The following is an 8,047-nucleotide window of genomic DNA, read 5'->3' as shown; positions in this document are numbered from 1 at the left end:
TTGAGTGCCAGACAACATTACACATTTAATGTAGGGGATAAGGACCATCATGTTAGACAAATGACACTGCTTCCCCAGGCCTCTTACTCCATAAATCTGTGTCTCTACTCAACAGGCTCAGCGCATGATGAAGTCCATCTCTCTTTTTCTCTTTCTCTCTCTCTCTCTCTCTCTCTCTCTCTCTCCCTGTCAGATTGTTCTTTTGCTTATCAAATCAAATCAAAATTGTTTTACTTCTTATAAATTATGTTTGGCAAATAGGAGCATCATTTAAGTCTTGTAAGTAGACAAGTCTCCATGGAAAATACATATTAATGTACCTATAATTCATGTTTAATAAAGTAATACAATAAAAAAGCTGAATCCAACAAAATCCCCAAATACTTCTTATATTCTCAATCTTTTTTAAGCAATCAAACAGTCATTATTAATGTCAAGATAACTTACAATCTGTCTTCTCAAAGAAATCATAACAAAAATTGCTGAATAAAAACACATCCATTCAAAGTGTAAACATTTAAAGTTATGCATACCTTACTCCTGGGTTCTAACTATAGCCATTAAAATACAATAACTCCAGTCAATGCTTGTTTATAATTAAGTTGCTGTATGCTTATGAAAACAACCATGAATTGGTCTATTGAGAGCATAGTTAATGAGCAACCGGTATGGAAGCTGAGTGCACTGTACAGGGATTTAAAGACCTATTCAGAAGCATGCTACACAATGGCTATATTTGGCACTTACATCATTTACAACAAACATGCCTATGTTTACAATTGAGACACAATAGGTGGGTATACTATTGATGCATGTACATCAAGTACATGGATATACAATTAAAAACTGAATGATTCGCACCTACTGTAAATTTGATTGTTTTTTGTGTTTTTCGCAACTCAAGAATGAATGATGTAAGCTCTAATAATAACATGTCACATTCTCGAAGAGCATAAATCGAGACAAATCAGTTTTTCACATACTTAACAAATTATGAAATAATTGGTAAGGGTATGAATTGACTAGTTGTTCACTGTATATACATGTACCGTACATCATACTGAAACAGACACTTGACTGCTCTTAAAAGAATCTGTTTTGCAGCACTCGATCAACAAATTTCAATGTTTTCTTGTTACTTCAAGACACAGAATACAAGATTTTCTTATCATTTGAAGAAACTGAATACAAGATTCATCAAATAAGTACAGATCTGTATGCAGAATCAGAGAATATACTTTCTCTGACTATACACATGAGAAAATTCCATCTAAGAAAACCTGTTTAAAGTGGCAAACAGGCCTGTTAAAGGCATACACAATAAGTACTGTGACATACTGATTTTATGAGTCTAGAAGAATTTATTTGCATTTTTCTCTTCAAATTCTGTATTAAGGCAGTCGAGTTTGTATGAATTGTAGCTTTTGAGAAATCAAAACTGGGCCTTGTTTCATAAAACTTGTCATCAATAACAAGGAATGATAACTGTTATAAGCTTCTGAAATCCTTACATTTGATTGGCTAGGGTCAGATTTGTCCATAGATCTGTGGCCATTGTTATTAATAACAAGTTTCATGAAACGGGGCCCTGATTCTGCTTTACTACAATCAAGATCTACATCTTAGAAACAGAAAGACAGAAATAGCCTCCACTTCTTTTCCTGTACAAATTCTAGACAAATGTTGCGCAACAGAACGCTTTGCAATGCAATCTTTTCTATCACATGAGAAACTTAAATACAGAAATATTATATTATTTGTTTTCTTGCATTATGTCGTTTACTACCCTAAATTCCTGTAATTTCCCAGAAAAAACCTTGACTTTTTTTCCTGTAAACATTCTAGACAAATGTTGATAGGGCAACAGAATGCTTTGCCATGCAATCTTTTTTATCACATGACTGATGAGATAGTTAAATACGGTAATATTATATTATTTGTTTTGTTGCATTAAGTCATGCACACAGTCATTATGACTCATAAAACTACCCTATACATGTGGTAGATCCAGTCAAGGTTAGTGATCAAAATTTTGTGCATGATTCTATCTCTACATATCCCATTTTTCAGATAAATTGGTATACTAAGAGCCTTAGATCCCAATCTCATTAACTTTTGCATGCCTTGCGAGTATACATGATTGATTTAGGACGCATAACAGGTATAATATTTTTGGGGCTGGTATGGCTTTATTCATGCGATAAGGTTAAACCAATATAGACTGAGTTACTGGATTATGGATAATGAACACCAACCAATAGTTTCTCTTCTTGTATATGATTGTAAACACATTGTATGAAATGTATTACTGTACTGCGGTTGGTAGATGAAATCAACAAATCGACAACAACAAAATTATATACCTGCACGATGCTCATGATTATGCACTAACAACCATGAAACTCAAAAAGTCACTTTTTAAGTAAATCCAAACAAAACAGCACTTGCAAGTCTTGCACTTTACAGTAGAAAATAGGCAAAAATACACTATTTTGCCACAGTCATTAGACACTTGCAGAAGATGATTCTAGTGGCTGGAAATAATGCAAGGACAAGATACCGTATACAAACATTTGTGTTTGGTAATCACAAAATCTTGCTACCGGTACGTCTAATATAATTTTTTTCAGAATAGATCTATATCGATTATAAAAGATTTTAAGGGTACATGTACATTGACTTCACCTACATGTATCACATTTCATCTCAGATGGAGTAAATCTAAGAAAACATCCCAAAATCCCTAAATTCTGTATCTACAATACATGTACATGTAGGTCTAGGTCTAAATCTACACTCTCTGTCAGGAAATTCAAAATTGTGATTGATTAAACTTTATCGCAACTTGTGATAACGAAGACAACTAGAACAATCACAGCTCTTTTCTAAATGTCCAGATAGGACATGTAAATCTAGAGCAAGGAAGGTTTTTTTTTTGCCACTTAAAAGTACCGGTAATACAAAGTTTTGTTATGGGGTCTGATCAAATGAACATATTGGAAGCATATGCAATCCTACAACATTTAAAGATCGTTGTCACGGTTGAAATCGAGTCTAAAGTTATGAAATTGTAAATAATAAACTCTTAATGTTGTATAGCTCCCTCTAAAGGTCAAGATATTAATTAAGCTACAAAACAATGTTTCTTGACTAAAATCGACTGATTAACTATTCCACTTTGGAACTTTTTTTATCACAACTACATATTCTGAGATTTTCATGGTTGCAGCTACCATTGTATGGCCGTTGGCGCTATTTCAAATTTATCAAAAATTACCAGGAGCACCAATAATTTTTTTATATTCAATTTTTCTTGGAAGCAGAAGTTTTTTAGTGGCTACATTTTCTGGTGCTTATAATAGATCCGCAGGGGCATCCAAATATATTAAAATTATAAAGAATCACTATTCACCCAATTTTAGAAATTTCCCAAAACTTTGAATTACCTTTAAATAAAATTCAAATTTTAGGACTATTCTTCCAGAATTTTTTTCAATTACTTAAAGGGATTGGGTAACTTTGTCTCAGATTCTGAAACAAAATCCTGGATTTAGCTCATGCTGCAATGATAATTATAAACCTTTAGGTCAGCCAGGAACCCAGACCTGCCAACCTCTGGAGTTCAAAAACTGTATTCTTTATTCCCAAAAGTTGTATTTTACTGACAAAAGTTGTATTCTTAAAAATAAACACGGACTATCTTACACGGATCAATGCCTCTTACAGTTCCTACATACAGGAAGAATTTTGTTATGGATCATTGGTTGAATATGCATGATTTCGTCATGACTGTGGAGTTCGATGAACCAATGAACATCCCCAAATTGCCGATGTGAGATGCTTGTAGGATAATTTACAGGACAGAATGGACATTTTGCCATTGAAAATGGCACAGACACAAAAAAAAATTATTTAAAAAAAAAAAATTTAAAAAATGTTTTTTGAAAATCATATTTTATTGAGGAAAATCGTACTGTCGTATTTGCTTCTAAAAATCGTACGAAATACGACTAAATCCTACTGGTTGGCAGATCTGGGAACCCTATGAATTTTACAAGATGATTGCCTGTCTGATTATCAAGATATATATGATTGGAAATCAAAATCAAATTTTGCGTTTTCCTAACGGTTTTGATAACACTACAGTCTATTGAGGAAAACGAGTACAGGTATGGTAAAACCGGTCACTCACAGATTTTCACTTTTTTGAGGCATTTCTTGATCATTTTGAAGTGCAATTTTGTTAGGGCTTCAATATTACACCATATCACAGACACTGATAACACGTAGGTAGGGCCGTGCATCTCAGATTTAACATTGTTAAATGATGCCTTTAATAAAATCATGGAAGTAGTAAGTTGAAGTACATTTTTTTAACTATTTTATAAATAACCCCCCCCCCCCAAAAAAAAAAAAAAAAAATAACAAAAAATTGGATTGCCATGGCAATATTGATTTTAATTTCCCAAATATTGATGGCCATTTTTGGCATTGAAGCCTTGATTTTTGGCCACATTGTACAAAGTTAATGAGCTAACAACATGCGATTTACATTACAAAAACGCTGAGATATTCATTACGGTAGATAACTTCACACAGGCGAGCGCCCGCCCGCAACCCACCATCGGTATGCACTTGTATTGTGTAGCGGTTTGCTGTGAAACCTGTGAAAAAGCATATACTAATATGAATGTTTTTCCAAAAAAATACTCCAAAAATAACAAGAAAATTGACACGAAACAGGTACATCACATTCACATGTAATAAACTAAGTCATAACAACTTTTAACTCATGATTTCTATTTTGACATTTAATGAATATTTACTTCATTTTGGGTATGGTTTAGTAGGGTTTAGTATCTCCATTCTCCACGCAGGAGTTTACGGGTCAAATTTTGGATAGGTTTCTGAACAAGTGCCTAAAAATTGGCCAATCTATCCCCCCAGTGCGAGTCGTCTGGATTACCGTCTGTGTATGGGGAATGACAACAAATGTCAGTTTTATTATAGAAATGACCCATATCAGACGGTTATGTCTTTCTAATTATCATCAAGCTTGCTTGTTTAGTAGTGTAGTGTAGTAGTCCTCAGCGAGATAGCCCTCAAACAAACGGACCAGATTCCACAGCCATGCAAACCCGTACCCGCGTTGTTCTCGACGCCAGCGCCTGCAGCTGCGGCGTGATTTAGGAGCGGAATCAAGCTCTGTTGCAGGGGCTTTACAAACGAGTTGGCAGACGGAACTTGTAAGGCAAAATACTCGATCTCAGTATAAACAAACTAAATTCCATCAATTTCATTTTAATGACAGTACAATCCACAACAACAATCAAACATATTACAAATATACAGTAATGGAAATAATAGCAGTCAACTGAATAAAACGAAATAATCTTGCCTCGGCCTCGGTCCGTCTGTCCGCCTACTTCTGATGCTGATCTGATGCTGAATAAAACTATGGTGTCTCGAAGAGAAAAAGAGATAAATGTATAAAGCAAGGACAGAGCGTAATATTTACATTCTTCCGCATCATACAGTGCGTCCCAGAAGAAACGAAACCGAGAAGTATCGATGTTCTATCATAACTTAATCACAACTATAATTAATGAATGATACATATTTGGAAAGCTTAGAGTCCCCTCTTTCATGTGATGCTACTCAAATAACGCATATTTTACGCATAAGTGACTAAAAGCAATTTGAAGGAAGGAAACCAAAAAGACATTTGGCGGGCGGTATCTGAATTTCGAAGAAAAATTCAAATTTCTAGAAAGTTGAGTTTCTGCCCTTTCATACACCTCAATCAGGAAAAATGAGCGAGGAATGACAAAGTTCTGTTTGTTTAAAGTAGTGCTTGCATTTCCATAATTTTATTAAACGAATTCGTTTTCACTGGCTGCCTGCCGTATCAATAAACGAAATTAACAAAAGACTTAACTCTGTTTCATATATATTCTTAATTATATTGGCATATAATTAAGACACTCCCTACCTTTCAATCACTTGATCTCCGGTTGAACTAAGACAGTGCTAGTATGGATGAAGAGGGCGGTCAGGGAGAAAGTAGGACAAGAATCTAAAAAAATGTTAAGTCACCTGTAAATCTTACCAAACGATGTATATATCCCGTTGTAAAAATACAAATAGTGGATACTAAGTTTTGTTAGCCTATCTAAATTTCGATATTTTGTACACAATAACACCGATTTTGGGGGTAACATTAATATACAACCGTGTTTGGTATACACAAATAAGTCTTTTAAAAGTATTCTGAACAGTCTGTAACAGGAATATTATGATTAGCAAGTTTATAACACCTACTATAACACCAACTAATACCTGACCATTCTTATGAGATGCGATGATGGATTATACTGGTTAAATTTTACTTTCCTAACATACACAGAATGTAAATGAGATGGAATAGGACTGAATGTCCAACATTAACAAAATACGCCAACATTATTTTTTTTTAGAGTATGCGTCACATCAAAATATTATTGCCTGAGTTGGGTCATATATTTAACTATTATAATTGTGTTCATAAGTTTATATCATTTATATTATATCTGATTTTGTCATCATTGTATACGATATGTATTTCAATCTGCTAATTCATGGCATTATTAAATCTTTAGATCAATCATGTAATTTATTATATAATTGATTGTTGTAAAGCGCATAGAGACTTTATTATTATGCGCTATATAAAAATGACTTTATTATTATTATTATTATACAGACCTCTCTAGTATGCAGGTTGTTTAGAACAGCTATAAGTTCATCTTGTTAAAACCTTTGACTGTGAACGCCGAATACAAGGGGAAAAGTGGTTTTTTTAAAAAAGTGATAACCAAATTACATGCAAAATCGATATAGCTGTCGGGATAGCTGTACGGATGTTTAAATATTTATTTTATAAAAATGTTGATTACTTTTTGAGTTAGATTAGCTGCTCTACATTCCTCTGTCCCAGTTCACTCCGTTCTCCCCTGTCAGGATGTTTGTACATTTAAAAGCAAACGTGTAACATTGATTTTATATGACTTTAAAAAAAATGATGTCGTCTTTAATTGGTATTATACGCTCTCAATTATGTAGCATACTAATACAATAAATCATTTAAGACTTAGGTTTCGACCCAAACTGATTCTCTTAACAAAAAGGAAAAAAGAAACAAAGAGAGCAACTGAGTCTCCCATCCCAGTGCCGACTGCATGGCCCAACTATAAAATGCATCTGCTTGACTTTGATTTCAAGACAAGAAGCAGTGAGGCACTTCGTGGCTCGGAAATCTTGATTGTACTTATCAGAGCCGTAACTATGATCAATAGGTTCCCTATCAGAATAGATATTTTATACAAATAACTTGAAATAAAGAAATAATTAACCGAATAGAGCTCTGAATGCTCAAGCTCATTTGTCTTTCTCGGGAATGCAGACCAGGCGCCTTGTTATTATTAGAAAGTCTTCTTGTGTCTTTAAAGGGCAAGTCCACTTCAAAAATAAATTACTTTCAATAGAAGCAGAAAAATCAGACAAACAAATCAAACACTGAGCCAAATCGGATAACTAATATGAAAGTTATGAATTTTTAGTGACATGAAAAACTTTGAAAATTAATTGGCTACTCACTCATTATTGTCTTTATATTGATAATATAAATTTCTTATTCCCCCCCCCCCCCCCCTAAGAATCTTATTTCTTCACACCAGCATCCAAGTTAGATTGATATGTTTTGTTTGGATGCACTAATATAGTGTATTTTTTCCAGTTAAATCATGGAAAATGTGAATTTTGATAGTATTCATATAAAAATCAATAATTATGAATATACAATATTTTAAAAATAGCATAAATTCTAGTTATAAATAGTATAAGTTCATAAAAGATTTTGTAAAATGCTATGCACGCAATATGATACAAATCATATAACCTGGGCAAAGGCATGGGGAAATCAAGTTTTGGGGAATAAAAAGGGAAATTAATGGGACTCAAGCTATATAAAGCAATTGATAAGTAGTGAGGAGATCACGTCACCAACTGG

This window comes from Strongylocentrotus purpuratus, unplaced genomic scaffold (genome assembly GCF_000002235.5).
Source record: "Strongylocentrotus purpuratus isolate Spur 01 unplaced genomic scaffold, Spur_5.0 spur5_scaffold_9, whole genome shotgun sequence".
NCBI classification, from domain to species: Eukaryota; Metazoa; Echinodermata; class Echinoidea; order Camarodonta; family Strongylocentrotidae; genus Strongylocentrotus; species Strongylocentrotus purpuratus.
The sequence above is the reverse complement of the archived record's forward strand: the minus strand, read 5'-3'. Positions refer to the sequence as shown.